Raw genomic sequence first — 24530 nt, forward strand, 5'->3', positions numbered from 1 at the left:
ACATTTTTTGAGAATGCATTGAGAAGTCCAATCGTAACATTTCCTTGAACACATCTAATATTCTACTATTAATGCTCTAGTAAAAAAGTTAAAATTTTCTCGTCACTAAGTTGATGTATGTAAAGGATTATTGACGGATTAAAGTAAACTAAAGCTGCAAGACATAATACAACACAATATAGGCCTCATAGATCAATAAGTTAAAGATGATTTGTTTGACAAAAAATATGTTAAAAGTTAAAAATGCACATTCAAAGTTTGTTTTAACCTCCACTGTTTGCTAGCATGTCAGAAAAGTTTGGTGCATTGCATTGTGGGATGTGGAGTCCTATAGACGGATGCAATGACATGTTTTTACTTCATTCTTACTGTAATTTATTGTGTTTTTCTCCAAAAACTCTGCTAAAGTGACTTCCCAACACATTTCTGATGTTTTCAGTGAAAACAATGTTGGATATTTTCATTTTGGAGTTTACGCGGAAACATCTGAATCCAAAATAAAACTTTCGAGTAGAAAATTTGAACCTTTTACAATATTTTTAATAGATTGATCTATGAGGCCTACACTATAACTTAATCTGAAAAACAAAGTGTCATCTCCAGCAGCTTTAAATATTATAAACGCTCTCATATAATCATATTTTTCTGTCGTTCCTCTGGTTTTCTCTTCAAACGTGACAGATGGAAATCGGTCTTATTTGCATAATTGACACAAGGAAGAATAAAATAAACACTTAACCAAAAAAAAAGAAATCACTCTCACTTCATCCTGTGAATTAAAATAAGTTCACGATGGGACACGACGTGGATGCTTACTGCTGATTGATCACCTTTGTATAGTTTTTTCCTTCTGAACAAATGACAGTGCACTTTTTTTTTTTTTTTTTTTTCAATTTAAAGTGCACTTGGTGTCTTACATGATTTATTTTTCTTAGTCTGACGTGAAAACACCTGCAGGCGAGGGAGCGTTGGGATCCGCAGCACGGAGAACAGATGGCAGGGCAGAGCTAGGAAAAAAGAGACGAGAAAAATGAGATGAACACACTGGGAGCTCGTATACACACACACACACACACACACACACACACACACGATCGGACGAGTGTCTGAATGTGCGTGTTCTGCTGTGCGTTATGTCGAACAGACCACCACGCGAGCGAGGCAGGGGGTTGTTGTACGTTTCTAGCTTTAATAAGTATCTAATGGACCTTTCCCACTATGTAACTGCACTCTCCTGGGAAGTGCTTGGCCTGGCTGCAGATACCGCACAACATTTTTATATCTAGAATACACAAAAACCACGAAAACAATGTAATCTACGCTGTGCAGCTTTATTACCCTCACAAATAATCGCTACAGTATTTTCTCCATCATTCAGAAACGTAGGGAAGGGAAAACTCTTCCAATGAAACACAGCGATTAGAAATATCAGTTACTCTGTGATGCAGAGAGTTTAAGAAAAATGGTTTGTTGAATTTGTTTAACTCAAACTGCTGACAAAGCTTGTTCAGAGCTCAACTCAACTTAAAGGGATCCTCCACTGTTTTTACAAATGTGGCCTAAAACTTTTTAAATGTGCTTATTAGTAGCTCTATGCCTAACTAAACACATTATTTTGCGCCTTACTCATTTTTTTACCATAATTTCCGGGCTATAAAGCACACTTTTTATTGGCAGCATTACAATAATTTAGAAATTTCCTAAGAAAAATCCACACAAATGCCACAACCTAACATACGATGCACTCTATTGGCTGATGAGGATGCCCTTCAGACAACTCGGCCAATCAGAACGGGCAGATAGGCGGGCTGCTGTACTTACGTTAGGTTTTACAGAAATGTCCGTGTTTCAACTGATACGTTTCCTTTACTACATGAAGTCTCCTCCTCACTGCTCCACGTCTACATATCAGTCCATTTACAGCTTTTTACTGGAACCAGACTGATACACTGCAGTTTAGGAACCTGTGTTCCTCCATCTTGAAATCACGTGATTGATGATGTCACACGGCCCCACTGCCTGTAAACATCCCATTGTTTGAAGACGCACTACAAACCCTTAGGTTAGAAGTTATTTTAGGCGTGAGTTAGGGCTGGGCGATATGGACCAAAACTCATATCTCGATATTTTTTCTCAAAATAGTCATATACGATATAAATCTTGATTATTTTTAATTCGAATAAAGTCTGACCAGAAAGACAATTCTGCACAATATGTGCCACTGTTGGCTTTTTCTCTATAAAGGACAGCACGTGTGAGTGAGTTCTGTAGTGTGGCTTGTTTAGGGGTTAGGACGTACTCAGAAATGAATCTAACTGTGCTTTTCATGCTGTTCTGAAAATTAACAAAAGACTCCTAAAACGAGTATTTTAATACAAATTAAGCTATAAAAATATATATTTATCGATATAGGAGATATTGTATGTTTCTATATTGCCAAAATAGAAAACTCGATATATCTTAAATCTTGATATATCACCCAGCCCTAGTGGCAGTCCTTCGACAGTCCATGATTGCGCGCTAACTTCAGCCACCAGAGCATGTCAACTCACTGTTTAAGGCAGAGCTCTTCTTCTCTGCTTCATTGTCTACTACGAAACCACAGAATTGGAACGGTTAGGGAATTTTATCTTCTTTCGGTCAACAAAAGAGGTTTACATCAACATCTTTAACTTTTCAAACACAAGAAATCACAGTAAGAATAAAGTAAAAACACTTCTATTCATCTATCTACAGGACTCCACATCCCACAATGCAATTCACCAAACATTTGTTTTATTTACAGAGATGAAAACAAACTTTCGAGTGGAAATTTCAGTCTTTTACATCTTTGTTTCTTTTTTTGAGCCAATGATCCTAAATTTTTCAAAAACCTGGTTTTTGTTGTAGTTCAGAAACATTCTTTTTTGTTCTCAACATATTGACATCTTTCTACCTTTCACTACTAAATTGCTAAATTGCATCTTTTGAGTGGAATAATGCTTTTAAGATAATCAGGCAGTTTTTCTCACTTGAAATTGTGCTTCTCCAGTTGTCCGACACTCAACCTGTGCCCTGACTTACACCTTTTCTTTTATATTTCTGTTATAGATGATCATGTTCAGATTTTACACGTACAATACTTCTGAGCAATACGTTCTGTCTTCTTCATAGTGATAAATATTTATCTTTTTTTCCACTATATTCTTAATAACCTTGCACTTTTATATTAGAACCAGCTCTTTGTTTTTTAGACCGTTACAGTTGGAGACCTTTGTAATTGATTACCCTAGTTACAGTACAGCAACTAAATTAAACTGTATCAATGAAGTGAATTAATAAAAATGGCCAATTTAAAGGCTTTTCAAATGAAAAAATTATCCTGTGAAATCTGACCTGCACAACTCAAAGAATCGGAATCGAGAATCAGAATCACAATCGTTAAAATTCAAACGATGCCCAACCCTAATCATAAGTAACTGTAATCTTAGATGTAAGAAATATTATGAACAATGTGCAATCATATTTTAAAATAGTAATCATCAAAATCTTTGAGTGCAAAGATTTTTCTTTATTTTTTTAAGCTATTTTTCATGCTCAATACCCCCCCCCTCGGGGGCGCGCCCCCCAGAGAGGGAACCACAGGTTTTCAGAACTTAATCACGGCAGGTAAAGGTTCTTGTTTCTCTATGTTTACTTGTTTATTTCCTATGATTTGATCTGAGATGCTACGTTTATATCACCTCATCAAACCTCCAGTCTGCTGCTGTCATTTTAACTTTTAATATTCCATAAATAAAGCTTCTGCAGTGCAAGCTGGATGTTATTCACTCAGTTTTATTTTGTGACGGTGCAGAGAACTGCTCGTGTCACGGCTGAAATGCAGAAACCTGTGCGTAAGCCTTTCAGCTAATGTGAATGTCTTGAGGCGTGTTGAAATATGAGGCAGCAGCAAAATGAGAAATGTTATTTGACGCTGACAGCTGAATTATAATATCTCCTAAGGCCATGTTACACTCACCGTATTTTTTTTCCGGTGCTCGGAAACACTTAAGTGCAGATAAGCAATTTTTACCTGGAAGTGACAGATGACGGCTTACTCCAACAATAATATTCCTTTTTTTTAATGCCACACCACTGATATTGGCTAAACTTTTTATTTCATAAGGGCTGATTGAGTGATGAACTTTAACACTGTCCAGGTTGAATCACAATACGCCTACATTTATGGTTGAAAGTCAGTCTTTTTTTTTGTTTCCTAATTATTTATTTAATCTCACAAATCTGTTTTGTTTTGCTTTCCTTAATTTGGCCGTAGTATGAATTAAACTTCAGAGTAACATGTAGTGAAGCTGTAAAACAGTAACGAGCAGCAGTAATATCTCTTGAATATGAATTAGTTTTCACCAAGTTGGTGCATATATCACTTTCCCACCCCCAACATCTTCCACATTTTTACTTCCTGGGACAGAAAAAATGCATCTGGCAACTTTATCAACACATTTAAACCCATTTAGTCACCAAAGCATGTGTAAACATACAAACACACATCACATTTCAACTGAAAACTTTGAAAATTCACTGGATTTTGCAATTCCATTTGAAATGTTATGTTTTTTTTATTTATTTATTTTGTATTGTTTTGCGTGTTTGTAATTCTTTTTGTTTCACTGGGCGAGCTTTGGACTCATGTTTGTAACTTCATGCAGATTCTCTTAAGGTGTTTTTAGGTGTTTAACAGACAAATAATGCAGCTTACCTTTATTTTGAAAAAGTTTGGAGTAGACTAAAAGAAGGAAAAAGCATTGCTTTACTTTATGGGGAAGTTGTGACTGATTTGGGCCATAAACCATGAAACTAGACGTTAAATGTAACGTTGAATTGTAAGGATTTAAAAGAGGGTTTTTATTTATTTTCTGTATCAATGTGTCCCTGTAGTCAGTGGTTTATTTTTTAGCAAAATGTTGGTATTAAATGACTTTTCGATGTCTACGTTTGTGTCTTTTTGAATGTTATCTTCCGCACTGAGCTGCTGTCTCGCTGCAGGGTAAAGAATTTAAATGTTATATAACACCAGCAATTTGCTGACTCGTCGATGCTGAAGGTCACCAGTTCTGAGTTGAATGAATCAGAAATGTTTGATGTGAACTACTAACTAAACCCGGCTTCTAACTTTTTTTTCTTCCAGACATTTTGATCCAAGGAATAATTTCCACTTCTTTTGCCTGTTTTTTCTTTATCTTGTCGACCCAGCTGTGTGCCTCCCTGCTCTGATAACGATATTTTACCCTCGCTAACCTAAAGCTTCTTTTCTGCTCGGGATCTTTAGAGGCAGAATATTCCTGCGGACAGGTTTCCATAAGACGTTTCTCTGACACATTCTCCTCTGTTCTTCAAACGCTCCGTGTCCGGCTCCGTGAAGGTGAAATGTTTTGAGGCCTGAGCTGCTGAAAACGCAACAAATGTATGAAGAATTACAGAATGATACACAAAATGAGTCCAAAAGCAAACAAAACAATGAAAAAATCCAGAAAAACAGAAAAATACACACAGTGAGTCAGAAAATGAGAAACAAACATACAAAATGACATTAAAATACAAAACAATTACACAAAAAATTAAAAGATGACAAAAATACACAATTATTCCCAAAAGAGATAAAAAAAAAACTAATAATTGAAAAAAATTGAAAATTCCCAAAATGAAAAGAATATTCACAATAGTAACAAAATTACAGAAATTTTTTTCTAAAAGTCGACAATGTCACAAATATGTGAAAAAATACAAAATGACTCCAAAAATAAACAAAACAACGAAATAAATGACAGAAAAAAATACAAAGGAACAACAAAAATTACAAAAAAAAAAGACCAAACTCTTTGTTGTGTCCTATATCAATGCTCTGATTGGTCATTATTTTAAATACTGACATGAATGTTGATCATGTGACCGTCGGATCGATCAATACTTGCTGTGGTGTTGTAGTACTGGGGACCACATTTTGAAGCTCTCGGATTGGCCGGACTCAAGATTTTCCATTAAAGGGGAGGTATGATGAAAAATGTACTTTCTAATGGTTTTGCTACAGTGACATACCTGTACATCCCTTTAGCCTCATTCAGAGGGACAAAGTTAAATACCTTCTGTTTCCTCCCTCTCTTGTTATTCCACATTTTGTAAAAAGTCAGCCCCAAACAGGCGAGTTGGATTTTGCTCGGCAGGTGATGTCACCAACTGGAAACTCCTCCTCCTGACAATTCTCTCTCCTCCTACCATGGACATAATACACCTCCTAGAATGTGAGCTCCTCCCTCTCCAACTAACAGCTGAAACAAACACTGCGGTTTAATATAGAATATATATTATACTTTATTTATATTTATTGCCATATATGTAAATACAAACTGCACTACTGGACGTCCAAACTGCGCTACTTTTTCTGCTGCCGATCGTCTTGGGAGTCACTGCTTGTTTACACACATCAGCTGTTAGCACTCCGTGCTAATGCTACACCAGTCTATACAGCGAGACCTGAGGAGGAAACAATGGCAATGTTTACGGATTTGTGGCTCACAGCGCTAACACCGGACTCTGTTGTGGAATTGGACGGTTTCTAACTTTTACGCGGTGACGGACGACGGAGAGCGGAAAGGAGAGAGTCTGGCTGTGTTTGTGTGCAGAAAGGAGGAGCTGCTGGCTTTTCAGAGGCTAAAACTCCAGAAAACAGGCAAGTTTGGGAAAAAAAACCTCAAATACAATGTTGTTGGTGATCTTAGAACAAATGGAGATGGGTGAAAAAAAGCATCATACAGTAGAAACCAGCACTGATGTGCTTTTGTTCACCTTCATTAATGTGATAATAAGGAGAAACACTGTGAACTGTGTACTTTGTAATGTTTTAAAGTTGTCTGAGAAACTTCAAATAAACCCCTTTAAACTCTATCCTTTTATTTCTTTTGATGTTTTTAAGGTTGTTGCTTTTAGAAACCCTCTCAGTAATAACCAAGACATCTCCATCACCCTCTCTTTTCTTTCCTTTCTGCTTCTCTAGCTTCTCTGGCGTATGTTGGCATGTTTACAGACTGTTGGTCTCCTGCCCTCAGTGGCAGCGTCTCCTCTCACTCACAGACCCTTTTCTTTCTGCCAGGCCTTACTCATCATTCATTTTTCCCCCAATGTTATTTTTGTGAATCATTTCATCTCGTTGCCAACCTAGTACTTTGCCAGAATGCCAGACTTTCCAATAAACAAGCCACAGTTTTGATGCTGTGATTCGATACGATTAATTCAGCCTTAATTCTTGCAAATTGCTCTTTATCCATTGAGCACTTCAACCAAAGTGGCAACGCAATGGTTGGCTTTAGCCTTTATTTTGAGTTTTGACATCTGTGCTTGCAATGAATTAGCTTTTGTAATGAATGTTTTGCATTTAAAGCTGCTGAAGACAATGTTTCATCAGATCAAGACATTAACCCTATAGATCAATAAATTAAAGATCATTTGCTTGAGGAAAAAAAGATGTAAAAGGTTGTAATTAATGCTCAAAAGTTTGTAAGCACTTACATTTACACCTAGTTGTGGTGTGGAGTCTTGTCTCTTCTAGTTTGTTCCCAGTATTCTCCGTTCTATCACCTCACTCTGCAAGAAATTCAAATTCGGTCTAATTTGGATCTTTTTCATGTAAACCCCAAAATAAACGTACACCTTAATTTGTTTTGCCAAATATTTCAGTGAAAACACCAAAAAAGTGTCGAGAAGTAGCTTTGGCAGAGTTTTTGGGGGTAAACACAAGAAATCACAGTAAGAATGAAGTAATAACTAGGGCTGGGCTGGGATTCATTCATTACAGAAAAATAACGCAATAGAAAAAATATCGCAGTTAATCGCTTTGTTTTTTGCGTTCCAAACACTGCGGAACCTTTCTCATTTCACAAGTTCCTGCTATACCCATAATACTGATACACAAACCACCACACTAGATACAGGAGAACCAGAGGAGAAGTCGTTGCTGTGCATCGTGGGTGTTCATTTTAGATCAAAGTTCCCATATCATACTATTTTTCACCATCATCTCCATTTGTTCTAAGAACCCCAAAAACATAGAATTTGAGCTTTATTTTCCCAAACTCGCCTGTTTTTCAGAGTTTTAGCCTCTGAAAAGTCACTTTCTGACCAACTCTACACAAACAGGCTGATTTATGGCCTACTTATGCATGAGTGGGCGTGTTTATAGACGGGACACTGACTTCCTCCTCCCCGCATGGTGACGTAGGGCCAGAGGATGCCCCGCCCTCCTCCCACCCACTCCGTAGCCGAGCTCATGCTACTTTATAAACACGAGACAGAGAGTGGGGGCGGGGCATTCACGGTACATACATAGACTGTAGAAAATACATACATAGCACTGTGGAAGGATGCTGAAATGCTCACCTTTGTGGGCGTGTCTGTTTACATGTCAATCACCGCATATAGCTTCCTGGAGGCGTGGCTTCTCCAGCTCAGTGCCGCATCAAATTCGTCATCAAAGTGGGAACGCGTCATCAAATTGTAGCGAGGTGTTTGGGCTCCCCCTGCAGTAAGAAAGGAGTAAATCACCCTCTAACTAATGATTGAGGGAATCAATAAATAAACACTTTGGACATGTGTATGAAGCCCTAATAGACCTTTATCATGAAACACAGAAAAGTTCATTTAGCTTAACATGGACCCTTTAAATAAAAGACACTAAAAAGAAAACAAAAGCCCAGTTGTGTGAAAATTGTGGCAAAAAGAGTTTGCCAAGTTCTTCTAGCCTCCGCTAGCACCTCAATGCAAACCATGTAGCAGCTAGCATAGACAGGACAGTGCTAACTGCTACATGGTCTCCAATCCACACTGGACATAATGACAGGGTTCAGATTGTCGTGGACAGTCGACCACTCCCAGTGGTAGAGGATGTGGGCGGGGCTAGAAGCAATGCTACAGATAGCATCGTCTGACTCAACTTATCAACTGCTATGTAGAAAGACTATTTCAAACTAAATTCATCAGTTTATTTCATGATATCCACAGATATTCTAACTATTTGACACTGTTCAGTTTCTACTTCTCTGGAACGTTCTGGACTAAGTGATGTTTGTTTATTTTAATACAAAAACACATTTGTTTGTTGTTAGTTTATTCTTTAATCATATTATTACACATTATGTTAGCACTCAGTGATGAAATAATAAACACTATTTAGTTGTTAAAGCTCATTTATTGTTTTTGTGGATTCAGTCATAAACATAAATCCATTAAAATTGGAAAAACGTTGCTTTTCGTGTCAAATATTATGAGATTAATCAAGATTATTTAATTATAAAGTCTTTAATTAATTAGATACATACATAAATTTAATGGAGTCCAGACTCTAGTAAAAACATGTCTTTAAATTCCAACACTGGGATAAGATACGTAGGAAATGTATGAGGCTTCTACGTAATCAGACCATATAGTGGAATATTAAGTGTCTGCTTTAGATAGAATAATTAATTATAGCTTAAAATGTCCAAGCAATTAAATGTTTATGATCATTTCATTTCTTTATGGCAAAAACAGCGAGACTAACAATAATCTAAACCCTTTTTTAAAAGCTACTTCCCTGTGTAGTTGCTCTAGATTTGTTTTATTTCAGTCATGATTCAGTTATATTTGTGCCTGAACGTATCGATGTGTTGAGTTTGTGTTCCCAGGTCACCTCTGTACCCTGTGATGTCCTCGCCACTGTGTGTGTGTGTTTGCAGCAGTGTTGTGTTACGTAAACAGTTTTCACACAGATGGCTGACATACCTGAACACATGGCAGGTTCACAGCCTTTAGAAGCTCAGCATCCGGCTCTGTTTTTCTCCTTCACTCTAAGGCGTTTCTTTCCTCTCACACATCTGTTCGTGTCCATCGCTTTCTGTTATTCTGCAGCTGCTAATGGAAATTAGACCCCGGTCGGTCGCACAAATTGACTCTAAACACACTAGATGACAGAAAAGTACACTGAAATAACAGAAAATATACAAAACAACAACAAAAATACCAAGAATGACAGAACAAGTTATAAAAGATAACAAAAAGACACAAAAAGGACAGAAAAATACACAAGACGTCTACAAAAAACCCCAAAATATACAGAAAAATAACAAAATGAATCATCATACATTGAAAATGTGCAAAAATACAGAGAAATACAGAAAAATGTACATAATGATGACAAAAAACACAAAAATACACAAATCAACTTGTTATACACAAAACAACAACAAAAATACCTAGAATGACAGAAACATTTGCAAAGATTACAAAAACACAATAATAACGGAATAATTTACAAAACAATATTAAAAAAATACACAAAACGACAAAGAACAGTTTTCACAAAACGATGAACAAAAACACACAAAAGGACAGAAAAAACAAACCAAATGAGACAAAAATACACAAATCGACTTGTAAACCACAAAACAACAACAAGAATATCAGAAAAATTCATAAAACCTAAACAAAAAAACACACTAAAGGAAAGAAAAATACACAAAAAGTCTACAAAAATAAACAAAAGTAACAGAAAAATGTACAAAACAACACTGAAAATACATAGAACAAAAAAAATGCACAAAATGACTCATAATACACAGAGAAACTACACAAAATGACAAAAAACCAAACCAAAAAAAAAAACACACGAAATGACATCAAGTACAGAAAATTACTACCAAAACACACACAGAACAAAAATGCATTAAAACAACAACAAAAATATACCATATGAGAGAAAAACACACCAAACAACAACAAAATATCATTTTGTGCATTTTTTGTTGTCCTTGTGTGTATTGTTTGGAGACATTTTGTTTATTTGCGTAATTTTATGTGTTTCTGAAGTCCGTTGTGTTGTCATTTTGTGTTTTGTTTTTTTTTGTCATTCTTTGTGTTCTATCATTTTGTGTATTTTTGTTGTCATTGTCATTTTTTTTGTTTTTCTGTCATTTTGTGTGTTTAAAGAGTCTGTTTTATCATCATTTTGTGTTTTTCGAGTCATTTTTTGTCATGATTTTTATTGCTGTCATTTTGTGTATATTTCAGTCATTTTGTGTGTTTTAGGAGTACGTTTTGTCGTCTTTTTATTGTGTTCTTTGGAGTCTTTTAATGTCTTTTTTTCTTTGGGCCGGACACAATTAGGTGGGGGGCCGCCTGTGGCCCGCAGCCCACCAGTTTCCCACCTCTTTTCTTGAAACAGACCAGGTGTTTGTTACAGGTCACATTGATTTACCAGGACTAAGAAAAACAGAAGGTGAAAATATAGAGGTTGTGTAACCCACTCTGTTTCTAAAAGCTTTACATGCTTTAGTCGATGCTTCACAAAGCGCTGAGTGCTTCATCAGCGACGCTTTTATTTTCACATCCACCTTCAGATATCACTGTTCCATCATATCTGTGAGCAACAGGCGTCTTTCAGCTGCGTCTGATGTTAAATAGTAATGAGTGTCGACACCAGTGCTGCACGAACACTTTAAAAAACAGTCTCATTGAACACAAATAAAAGCCTGCATCCATGGATGTTTTCATTTCATCAAATCACGTCAGATAGTGCAGGGGTTCTCAACCTTGGGGTCGCAAAATACTGGGAGCGGGGGTCGCCAGATGCCTTCAAGAAACTAAGAATATTTTTTAACAATTTGATGTTTTCTGCAACCAAACCAAACGTGCCTATAAAACCTTTTTTCATCACTTTTTCTTGTTTCTTTTAATGCATTTTTGCTCCATTCCTGACACTTTCCACCACTTTTCCACCTAATGTCACACGTTGACCCATTTTTGTCACTATTAACCTCTTTTCACCATATTTTATGCTTTGCCAAGTTTAAACTAGTTGTTCCAATATTGACACTTTTAACCCCTTTTGTCCACATTTTTTGTCCATTTTTGGCCTAATTTGCAACTTTTAACCAATTTCTGTGTTTTTTAAAATTCCATTTCACCACCTTTTCTACCAATTATTTTGGAAAAACTAAAGCCCATTTTTGCTTATTTTTACCTTTTTTCTGCAACTACACCAAACTATTTTCATCACTTTTTTGCTCCATTTCTGCCACGACTCCATTAAATTTCAATCCTTTTTCTGCACATTTTTTCCACTTACAAACCCTTTCCACCACTTTTCCACCTAATGTCACACATGTTGCTCCATCATTGTCACTTTTAACTTCTTTTCACCATATTTCATGCTTATTTTTGCCAATTTATCTCACCATTGTTCATGCCCATTATTTGCTATAGTTTAAACTACTTTTTCCTACTTTTTTCTGCCTCTTCATAATAATGATAATGTAACCTTTATTCATCAACGTAGTGAAATTCTTCATTTTCCCTGTGGGGTAGCAGTGGGCTGCCAGTTGCAGGCGTTGTGGGGAGCAGTTGAGTTGGGGTTTAGGGACTTGCTCAACATCCCACAGTGATGGCCTGGGTGAGATTCAAATTAAGCCAATATTGACACTTTGAACCCTTTTCTGTCATTTTTTTCCCACTCTAATTTGCAACTTTTAACCAATTTCTGTGGTTTTTAAAATTCCATTTCACCACCTTTTCCACCGTTTTTGGTCACTTTTAACCCATTTTATTTCTGATTAAAACAAGGATTTACATTATTAAGATGACCATATACTATGCAGCAAATAATAATAAACTAATAATAAACAGTGAATATTATTCAGATGAATAAATAAATGTGGTTTTCACAAATTCATGGAACAATATGGATGGACCCCAAAAATCTCTCCCCTTTATTCCCCTTATAGATGGTCCTGTCTCCACATGACTGTTCTTCAATGTTCATGTCTGTGTTCAACCACCTTCAGCTACAGTGGGGGTCTCTGGGACCTTTATTTTGGGGCTGAGATGGTGTGAAATGAAAACACTGCTATAGTTGTGTTCAGTACAGGTCAGTTATTCAGTTCCTGAGTTTAATTAGAAATTCTTATTGAAATGTGAGCCTGGAGCAGCCTCGAGGTGGAGATATTAATGTGATTTCCTCTTTTCCTCTGTGATTAACTAAAGGGTGGGTGGGTCTTTGTTTCATTCACACTTTCTATGTAGACATTTTTACGTTAGATTTCCCTTCTAGAAATGTTAGCGTTAGCTTTAAGGCTAGCAACATCTAACCATATAAACATACTGTAGATGTACCAAATCCTCAGTCTCCAACTGGGATTTGTGATAAAATAAAAACAACTGTTACATCCTGAACATATATTGATATTGTATTTTACTTAAAGTCAAAATGCCTATGTTACATTAATGACATAATTTATTACATTATTTATTTTCTGACTGGCTGTTGAGGAGTAGTGACCTCATTGCATGGAAAAAGAGCGAAGCAGAAGTGTTATTAAAACATACAATGGACAGTTTCATGCTAATCTCCAACGGGAGAGAAAAATAAATAGAATTAAATATGAAGACAAATGCACTATACACGATGCACTGCTACGTCACTGTGAAGTGTAATGTTTGTCTCAATGGATATAAAGCAGTGCAAACAAATACATGTGCACATATTTAGATAATTACATTAAACACATTTTATGTTATATAAATAGTAAAGTTTGGGTTCATTTCTACTACAAAGATCTTAAATATTTAAGGTGGAAAGTTCTCATAATGGATCATTCTGATGGTATTTAACGCTACAAATGACAGTAACTTGTGTTTAATTGACGTGAGCATTATTAGGGGGCCATTTATGTCTGTAAGGGGTCCCTGGATTCAAATTGTTTGAGAACCCCTGCTTTAGATCCAAATCAACCTGCAGGAGAAAGAGTTTTAGTCATAATCCAACCACTGGAAGGACGAGAAATTCATAATCCTTTAAATACAATAAAACTTAGTTTTGATCAACTACATGTTATTAAGACTAAATGATTTAACTTACAGATAAATTATCATTCATTAACCTTAATAGTTATATATACTTATATCTATTTTCATATTCATATCTGCACCCTCACTGTACATATTGTAAATACTTGTTGTTCTGTCCTTATATTTTATATATTCGTGTTTTTCTGTTTGTAAATGTTTCGGGCAGAGAAAATAGTCATTTTCATTTCTCTACAGGTCTTGTACATTTAGTGGAAATAAACAATAAAGCTGATTTTGAGTTTGACTTAATAATATGTCTATAAATACATAGATTTGTTGTGATCAATCACGAGTTCTGATGGGATTTTGTCTCACGTGATGAAATTATAGTTTGTTGTTTTGTAAGTTGATGAAAATATAAATACATTTTAATGTAGTTTTCAATCTCATGCATTTTTCTAATGAGTCGTATTCCAGTTATTGTCACATTTTTCATCAAAAAATTAACACTGCTTCCAAAATATACAATTTCACACAAACTATCCCATTAAAAATGTCCTAAATTACACAAAAGATCCAGAACTATGTGTCATTTATTGCTTATTTTTTGGCTCTTTACATACTGTAATATATCAGTTATACGTGTAAGTGAAAACCTTGGAAGAAAAATATTAAATTGCTTGTTTTCCCGCCTAAAATCTGCGGCTCATTTGAGATCAAAACTGCTCATTATCAGAATTATAATTTAGCCTTTTTCTTTTTTTCACTGATGTAAAAATCATGTTTGTTTTTCACTTACTGTATGTGATACGCAGAGTTAGTTTGATTTCTTAACTAAAACAGACGAGGAATAAGATGTTGTGTTATTAACTCCGTCTATAATCATGGTGGCGTCATTATTTATTAAAACACTCCATAAATAAACACTTTTTATCAAGAGCCTTTTTAAATATTTGATTTTTCTCTTTACTTAACCTAAAACGTCAGCGTGGGAAAGTTTACTCTGCTTTTGTTTGTATGAAACATACACATAGTTGTTGTTTCTTATGTTTACACTGCATATATACAGTATATATATACAGTATATATATATATATATATATTGTTTTTCCTCTTTAAATTAAACATTTAAAAGGTGGAAAGAAAACAGAAATAAAAACATCTAAGACAGTGTCTGTTTCAACTTCCTGTCACTAACTTTATTCATAATTTATTTTAAAGAATCTACAAAGAAAAGTTATGAACAGAATATATCAACAACAATCTCTCTCCATTTCCACACATTAGACCTTGTAAAGTCAATCCTGGGTTTTAACACCAGAGTTATTTATTGAAAGAACTGAAAATCAAAATCAAAATGTATTTATTTATTTATTTATTCCTTTCATGAAAATGCAAACAAAAGCAACATAGATTCCTCATGTACTGTACATCCAATAATATCACAGTCCAAACTAAACATTTTCATGATTGGAAAATAGCAATAAGAGAATAAAAGTCTTAAAGAATGATTTAATGTTAATAATTTCATTGTTCCACCTGGTCTAATGTGACGAAGCTCAATTTTTTTTTATGAAGCTTAAAAAAATCTGGGAAAAAATCCACAATTTAGCTGAGTCATTGTTTAGGCCACAGGGTTCAAAGCGTGAGAAAAAAGTAGTGGCTTGTGGTAATGACACTAAACGAGTCTGGACTGAGTCTGTTCCGGTCTGAGAAGATCCGGATCTGCGAGAACAACAAACTGGAACGTGAGTAGATGGGGTTCAACTCCCTACAGTGTCCTTTTAAAGGCCACAATGTATGAAAACACAACAGTTATCACTAAACCTAAATGTCTCTGACGTCCCACCTTCAAACACAACCTCATTTAACCATGAAAAAGCTACAGACACACACACACACACACACACACACAATGGTGAACCATTCTTTCTGCTCACTACAGCCGTGATGGTGGAGGTTGTTTTATTTTTTATTTTATTTTATTGATGGTGCTCCACAACAATCAGACAGTGATGCTATTTCTTCTCAGTTACGGAGGAGTGAAACAGAGGGATGGAGTTGGAGGGTGGGAAGATGTGAGAGGAAGAGGAGGAGGAGGAGGAGGATGAAAAGAGGGAAAGTAGGACACGGAGAAAAGCCTGAGTGTGGTGAAGCTGCTCTAGTGTTGGACCTGATTGGAGGGAAGAAGAAGAAGAAGAAGAAGAAGAAGAAGAAGAAGAAGAAGAAGAAGAAGAAGACGTTGGTTTGTTTCCAACCGATCCAGTAAAAACAGCTCTGATGCTAAAAACTATATAAATCTTTTTCCACTTTTCAAACTTTTCCACCTCAGCTTGTCACATGTGATTGAGTAGTGCTGAGACTCAGATATTTACATGTGGTTGATGAGGTTGGATCAGAAAACTGGTCATTAACTTTCATGTGTTTTCTTTTTTGGAGTTTTTTCTCTAGTGGCTAAAAGTTCTCTGGAAACTCTTTAAAAACACGTGTTTTAGGTTCAGTCGAGGTTGTAAATGAATGTAAATGAGATTTTATCTGATAATAGAGCTTCTTCTTCTTCTTCTTCTTCTTCTTCTTCTTCTTCAAATTCTTCTTCTTCTTCTTCTTCTTCTTCTTCTTCAAATTCTTCAAATTCTTCTTCTTCTTCTTCAAATTCTTCTTCAAATTCTTCAAATTCTTCTTCTTCAACTTCTTCTTCAAATTCTTCTTCTTCTTCATCTTCTATTCTTTTACAAATACTTCCTCATCTTCAAATTGTTCTACTTCAAATTGTTCTTCTTTGTCTTTAAATTCTTCTTTTTCTCCTTTAAATACTTCTTCTACTTCTTCAAATTCGTCTTCAAATTGTTCTTATTCTTCAAATTATTCTACAATTTCTTTTTCGTCTTCAAGTTTTTCTTCAAATTCTTCAAGTTCTTCTTCCAATTCATCTTCAAATTGTTCTTTGTTTTTAATTCTTCTTCTGCTTCTTCAAATTTCTTTGTCTTCTATTAACTCTTCTTCTTCTCCTGCATCAGGTCATCTTTAAACATGACCTTTTGTTTTCGCATTAATTCCACATTCTAGCACGGCTAGTTGTTGAGTTGTGTGATTAAAGCGACATGTTGTCCTAGACAAACACACGCTAGATGAAACCATGTGAAACAGAAGTCAGGATTGTGTTCAACCTGTGGGTTCTGTCTTTGTCACAGAATGAAGTCATTACGGTTCTGTACGGTTCAGCTGTCATGAATAGTTTATTATGGGGTTGGGATTGTTGCATCCGCACATACACACACACACACACACACACACACTATTACACAACTGGGCTCAGAAAATCCTTCTGGCTTTGCATCTTTGTCCATATGAAATCCACTGTCCTCCATTTATCCCAGTGTTTCCATCAGTAAATCAGCCTCTAAATCCCAGCATCCCACACCTAATCAACAACGTCTCAACGTCTGTATTGTTCACATAAAAGACTGAATCCACACAGACCAAATGGAACCCTGGCAGTCTGTGTCTGTAACTAACGTAGTGCTTTATTTATCGCTGTTTGTTTATTGATAGAGTTTCACTTAACAATTCATGAGGGTGTGTTTTATTCACGCTGGTGGAACTCAAGTGTTTGTTGCTCTGTAAGAAGAGAAGAAGAAGAAGAGGCCAGCAGATCACTTCCATTCACTCATCATTAACTGTGTGTGTGCGTGTGTGTGTGTGTGTGTGTGTGTGTGTGTGTGTGTGTGTGTGTGTGTGTGTGTGCGTGTGTGTGTGTGTGTTCAGATGAGGCTGCTTTATCATGTGTAGTGACACAACTGCTGCAACACGTGTGAGCCAACAGCACAGATTAGGCTTGTGTGTGTGTTGCGTGTGTGTGTTGTGTGTGTGTGTTGCGTGTGTGTGTTGCGTGTGTGTGTTGCGTGTGTGTGTTGCGTGTGTGTGTTGCATGCTGAACTGAATACCTGCGAGTGCTTTAGCAGCATCATGTGACTGAGTTCAGTTGCATGTTTCGATGTGACCATCTGTCTCTGTACGAGGCTGCCCGAGTTGTTGAGGTTTTTTTTTGTTCTGCGTGTGTGTGTGTGTGTGTGTGTGTGTATGTGTGTGTGTGTGTGTGTGTGTGTGCGTGTGTGTGTGTGTGTGCGTGTGTGTGTGTGTGTGTGTGTGTGTGTGTGTGCGTGCGTGTGTGTGTGTGTGTGTGTGTGTGTGCGTGTGTGCGTGTGTGTGCGTGTGTGTGTGTGTGTGCGTGTGTGTGTGTGTGTGCGTGTGTGTGTGTGTGTGTGTGTGTGTGCGTGTGCGTGTGTGTGTGTGCGTGTGTGTGTGTGTGTGTGTGCGTGTGTGTGTGTGTGTATGCGCGTGTGTCTGTGTGTGTGTGTGTGTGTGTGTGTGTGTGTGTGTGTGTGTGTGTGTGTGTGTGTGTGATAGAGAAAGAACATCCTAAACTCATTTTAGTTAAGGGGCCACATTCAACATTATTGGGCCCTAGTTTACACTTCTACATATACATAAATAATATGTAATAAACTGATCATATCCAGCAACAAGTGATAAATATCAGCCCCAACAAGATCTTAGCGTGACATTCCTGCGTCTGGGGCGCATCGCGCGGGCGGCATCAAGGAAAGGTGATCTGGCGCGCTCTGGGGTGCTTGGTCGGTGCGCCTGGGGGCCGGCGGGGCAGCTTGCAGCATCCCCTTGGTGCCCTCGGCGACTATGGGCGTGGTTGTCGTCCCTGGGGGCGCTGCTCTCGGTGCTGCTTCCGTTCCGGCCTGGGGTCCGGACCCTGCTGGCTCTGGGCCCACCGGCGGGCGCCCGCCGGCTGCCCGTTCCGCGCGGCTCTGGCCGTCTGCTGGGCGGGGGCCTTGGCTCCTCTGCTGGGGTCTCGGGCGGGGGGCTCTCTGGGCCCTTCCCTCGGGGGGTTGGGTGCTTGGGTGTGGGTGGGTGGGGGGGTGCTGGATGCTGGCGGGGGGCCTTGGGGTTGGGGGTTGGGGTCGGTGGGGGGATGCGCTGGGTGCTTGGCTGCTGGGGGCTTCCTCGGATGTGTGTGTGGGGATCTAGGGGGCATCTGGGGGGTTGCTCGGCCGCAGGGGGGTTGCCTGGGGCTCCCTGGCCTCCGCTCTTTCTGCTGGCCTGGCTGCATCTGCGGGCCCAGGGCAGTTCCTGGGCTTGCAGTAGCGTTTTTTTTTTTTTTTTTTTTTTTTTTGCACATATGCTGGTATACGAAGAACAGTCTATTCTTCCCCACCTTTTCTATTTCCTGCCTTGAGTCTCTCCTCCCTGCTCCCTTTCCCCTCCCCTTCCCCCTCCCCCTCCACTTAGGTGTAACACTGCTCTCCCTTTTTATATCCTCCCTATAATAAAAGATTTCTTACTCTTCCTTAGGGAGGGCTGGTGGTGGTCACAATTAAGCAATAAAATAAATCAATGTATTTTATTGCAATAACAAAATATGCATTGCTGTCTCATAATGATTGCACTTCCTGTGGTGTTGACCTTTGACAGCATGTGCAGACAAGAAAAAAAAAGAAAAAAAAAAAATACAAACTGCAGCTTTAAGTCTACTGGTCCTACTAGTGAATCTTTTGGCTTTACTAGTACATTTAGTAGAATTAAAACAATCTACTAGTACAACTAGTGAGATTTTGTTCACCAGGGGGTGTTGCACAAAACCAGGATAGGTGATAAAGCCTGGATAAACTAATCCTCAAGTCGGTTGAACGAAACCTGTAACCATGGTGATTTAGCCTCTACAGCTAACCTGTAACCATGGCGATTTAGCCTCTACAGCTAACCTGTAGCCATGGTGATTTAGCCTCTACAGCTAACCTGTAACCATGGTGATTTAGCCTCTACAGCTAACCTGTAACCATGGTGATTTAGCCTCTACAGCTAACCTGTAACCACGGTGATTTAGCCTCTACAGCTAACCTGTAACCATGGCGATTTAGCCTCTACAGCTAACCTGTAACCACGGTGATTTAGCCTCTACAGCTAACCTGTAACCATGGTGATTTAGCCTCTACAGCTAACCTGTAACCATGGTGATTTAGCCTCTACAGCTAACCTGTAACCATGGTGATTTAGCCTCTACAGCTAACCTGTAACCACGGTGATTTAGCGTCTACAGCTAACCTGTAACCACGGTGATTTAGCCTCTACAGCTAACCTGTAACCATGGCGATTTAGCCTCTACAGCTAACCTGTAACCACGGTGATTTAGCCTCTACAGCTAACCTGTAACCATGGTGATTTAGCCTCTACAGCTAACCTGTAACCATGGTGATTTAGCCTCTACAGCTAACCTGCTACAGACCAAGTTAACAACCGCTCTGCTGTCAGTGCTGTGAGAAATGAGTGTTTTACACAATGTCCATGTTTTTTATACATGTTTTTTTTTTCACACAAATATTATAGTCATTTATATTGTCTGTTCATTTTTGGTTTTTGGTTTTTGGTATATATATATATATATATATATATATATATTATCATAGTTTATATATAAAGATGAAAAGAACATATAAAAAGACAAGATTTGAGCTATGAAAGTGAGAAGACTGTTTATTAGGAATATTTTTTTTATTAATAAAACACCAACACTGAAAAGTTAGAAAAGATACAGAGTAATTTGACTTTATTCATTTTGACTGAAATGTAACCAATAGAAAAAATATTTTTCAAGTGTGTCCTAAAAATAATAAATGTCTGTACTGTTGGATCTGAAGGGTTTCACATTACTTTGAACTTTACAATAACTCTATTTATTTAATTTATTTTTCTGTCAGGCCTCTGGATATTTTGTAATACTAATAAATCATGCTTGTGGAATTACTGTTAATGGTTTAATTTAATACCAAACATGCAGAAAATGACTCCAAAAACACATAAAAATAAGGAAATACGACATAAACAGACAAAATGACTCACAATTAAAAAAAAAATTCAAAGCAATACATACTGTAGACAATAAACATATTAACACATTTTTTAACCAAATTAATGTTGGCGTTAACTACATCAAAAAAGCAGGAAAGTTTGCTGTTTACACTAAATATTAATACCAATAATGTTAGGGAACAAAACTATTTATGGAACTACATAAACATATATTGTATATACACATACACATGACGGTGTACTGTATAAATATTGTCAATCAATGCAGTTATTGATGACAAATGACCAAAAATCCATAACCAAATCCAGCTTTCTGATTGGCTGGAATATTTTCCAAAGCCAAGATGAAAATTCGACGTTTTACATAATTTTTACGAGCAAATGATCACAGATGAATGAATCCATGATGCCTTTAATTTGTCTTTATCTGATTAAAAATCCCTCTGTTTATGTAACTTTCTGTGTTATTATATTCAAAGGCTTTTTCCTGCTCGTCATTAGCTTTGATGACAGGAACTCATCTTCACTAATGGACACTTTGACTTTCCATGATCACAGATAGATAGAGTGGTGAGACGGATAAATACATGGATAGGATGAACAAACGCACGCCTGTTAAAGTCAATGTATTTGTTGAGTGATGAGAGGCAGTGATGGAGGATAAATGATGGTTTATCCTCGGATGATTAAATCCAGGCTGTAATCAACTCTCTACGTGTACATTTATTAGACCTGGATGAACAACTGAATTATGACCGTTTGGTGTTTGTGTCTCACTGGAGGAAGAGCAAGGTTTCACCCACACCATGATCCTCACACACACACACACACACACCTGTTACAATATTTAGAGGATGACGAGAGACGTGTGTGTGTGTGAGCGCAACTCATTGGCTGTGTATTAATTAAAGCAGGGATTCTCAATCTTGGGGCCAGGACCTCATTTGGAATTGTGAGACACTGGGAGGGGGTCGCCAGATGCCTTCAATAAATAAAGAATGCTTTTTTTTTTTTTTAAATTAATTTGAGCCCATTTTTGCCTATTTTTTTTAATCATTTTTCTGCAACTACACCACACTTGGCCATATTTTAACCTATTTTCATCACTTTTTCTTGCCATATTTTTGCTCCTTTTAATGTATTTTTGCTACATTACTCCCATTCCTTCCACTTCCACACATTTTAATGACTTTCATGCACATTTTCAGCACTCATTAACCCTTTCCACCACTTTTCCACCTAATGTCACACATAGGTTGATCCATTATTGTCACTTTTGACTTCTTTTCCACTATATTTCATGCTTATTTATTTTCCAATTCAACCACATTCATGATTTGTCATGTCCATTATTTGCCAGTTTAAACTAATTGTTCCTACTTTTTTTTCTGCCACTTTTAAGCTTATATTGACACTTTGAACATTTTTTTGTGTATTTTTGGCCAGTCGCTACATTTTGCAACTTTTAAGCAATTCCTGTGCTTTTTAAAATCCCTTTCCAACACTTTTCCCACTTAATGTCACATACTGTATGTTGACCCATTATTGTCACAATGAACCTCTTTTCATCATATTTGCCATATATGCCAATTTAACCACATTCATAATTCATCATGCCCATTATTTGCCATTTTAAACTAATTGCTCCAATGTTGACACTTTGAACCCTTTTTTTTTTTTTTTAACCACTCTTTATGTCTGTTTTTGTTTACTCTAATTTGCAACTTTTAACCAATTCCTGTGGTTTTTAAAATCCCATTTCACAACCTTTTCTGTCACTTTTAACCCATTTTATTTCTGATTAAAACAAGGATTTACATCTTTAATATGACTATATACTATGGAGAAAATAATAATGATAAACTTCCTGGATAACAGTGGATATTATTCAGATGAATAAATAAATGTGGTTATTATCACAGATTCATAGAACAATCATTATTTATTATAGGATGTTATTTAATATGGATGTAATGGAGGCGTCTACACTAATCCAACGTGTTTTTAAACTTTTAAACTCTTAAAATCATGATTGTATATATGTTTTATACTTTCAACAACTATCGTGCTGAATCAAAGTCATTAATATTCCTCTCACGTCTGTCGTCCTTCAACAGGTCAGTAATTACAGTATTGTATCGCACGCCCTCTCTTTCTCTCTTTCTCTCTTTCCAAGGCTGCAGTGATTTTCTTTAATTCACTTAAAGGCAAACGTGTATTTTTTATGTTTTAACATCAGTTCACGAGGCGACTCGTGTGGATTGATCTGTGCACTGATGGAGGGAATTAATTACATTCATTCAATGGAATCAACAACAAAAACAACAACTTTAAAAGCTTCTGTGACATTAGTCCAACTGTAAAGATGTGAATAACAAGTTTCTCTTTAAAGGCAAAGTTTGTTGCAAGAAGACGATCCTCGGATTATGTTTTTTCTTTTTAACATAAATGTATCACATCTGCATACATGAAATTATTAAAAATGTTCTTTTGTTCTTAAATGGAAGAAATCTAAAAAATCTGTTAAAGGTCCTTCATCATGCCATTAATATTAAGACTTTCCAAAAGCAACTACAGTCACGTGTGTGTGCGTGTGTGTGTGTGCGTGTGTGTGTGTGTGCACAACTCATTGGCTGTGTGTTAATTAAAGCAGCGATTCTCAATCTTGCGGCCAGGCCCTCATTTGGAATCGTGAGACACTGGCCTTCAAAAAACAAAAAAAGCCTTTTTTTTTTTAATAATTTGAGTCTATTTTTGCCTTTTTTTATTCTTTTTCTGGAACCACACCAAACTTTCCATATTGAACCTATTTTCATTTCATCACATTTCATTTCATTTTTGCTCCTTTTATGTATTTTTGCTACATTACTCCCATTTCTGTCACTTCTCCATCATATTTCAATGACTTTTTTGTACATTTTCCACTTTTAAGACATTTTCAGCACTTATAAACACTTTCCACCACTTTTCCACCTAATGTCACACAGGTTGACCCATTATTGTCACTTTTGACTCCTTTTCACCATATTTCATGCTTATTTTTTTGCCAATTCAACCACATTCATTAGTAATATTTTACATTTTGCAAAGTAAAATACTAATTTATTGAGAAATATTACTTGTTTTCTTTCAACCCAGAAGTTGAGACGCACCGTTTCTCGGAGCGTGTGAGTGCCTGGCAGCATGGGCAACAGACACGCCCACCAAACTTTGTAAACAGTTCCAGAGAATGTATTTCTGGCGAGTAGACTCTTCTTTAGGAAGTTTGAACTAATTCCGAGGACTTTCGCAGTCGAACACTCATTTTTGGTTACCGGACATTATTGTTTGGTACAAAAACAAAGAGCGTTTATTCTCCCTGTGCAGACTGGATAAGAAAAGACAATGACCATCCAAACAGATGTTCTTCGGCCACTCGCATTTCTCTAGTCTAGCACCAGAGAGCATGGTCGTGTATGTTCACTGTGGAGGGGCGGCACCAGCAGCAGGCACTTCCTGGAGGGGGCGGTTCATAATTCTAGTGACGTCACTAGCATTTGAACCGCTCGTTTTTCAGAGGAGGGCAGAGAAGCAGCTCAGAGAGCAGGATTATTGAGGATTTCTCAGAGATGCAGGTTGTTTTTGACAAGGAATTAACATTTTAACACGGTTAAAAACTAAAAAAACGACCTCGCACAAGAGGCAGATTTGATTATTCTAATTTCCAAATGTTTAAGAGAATATATTCACATAAAAAAACAATCAATTTTGAATTGTATAGCTAAAAATGATTACCGGTAAATTTTTGACGTTTTGTTGATTAA

Source organism: Gouania willdenowi, chromosome 9 (assembly GCF_900634775.1).
Source record: "Gouania willdenowi chromosome 9, fGouWil2.1, whole genome shotgun sequence".
Taxonomy (NCBI): Eukaryota; Metazoa; Chordata; class Actinopteri; order Blenniiformes; family Gobiesocidae; genus Gouania; species Gouania willdenowi.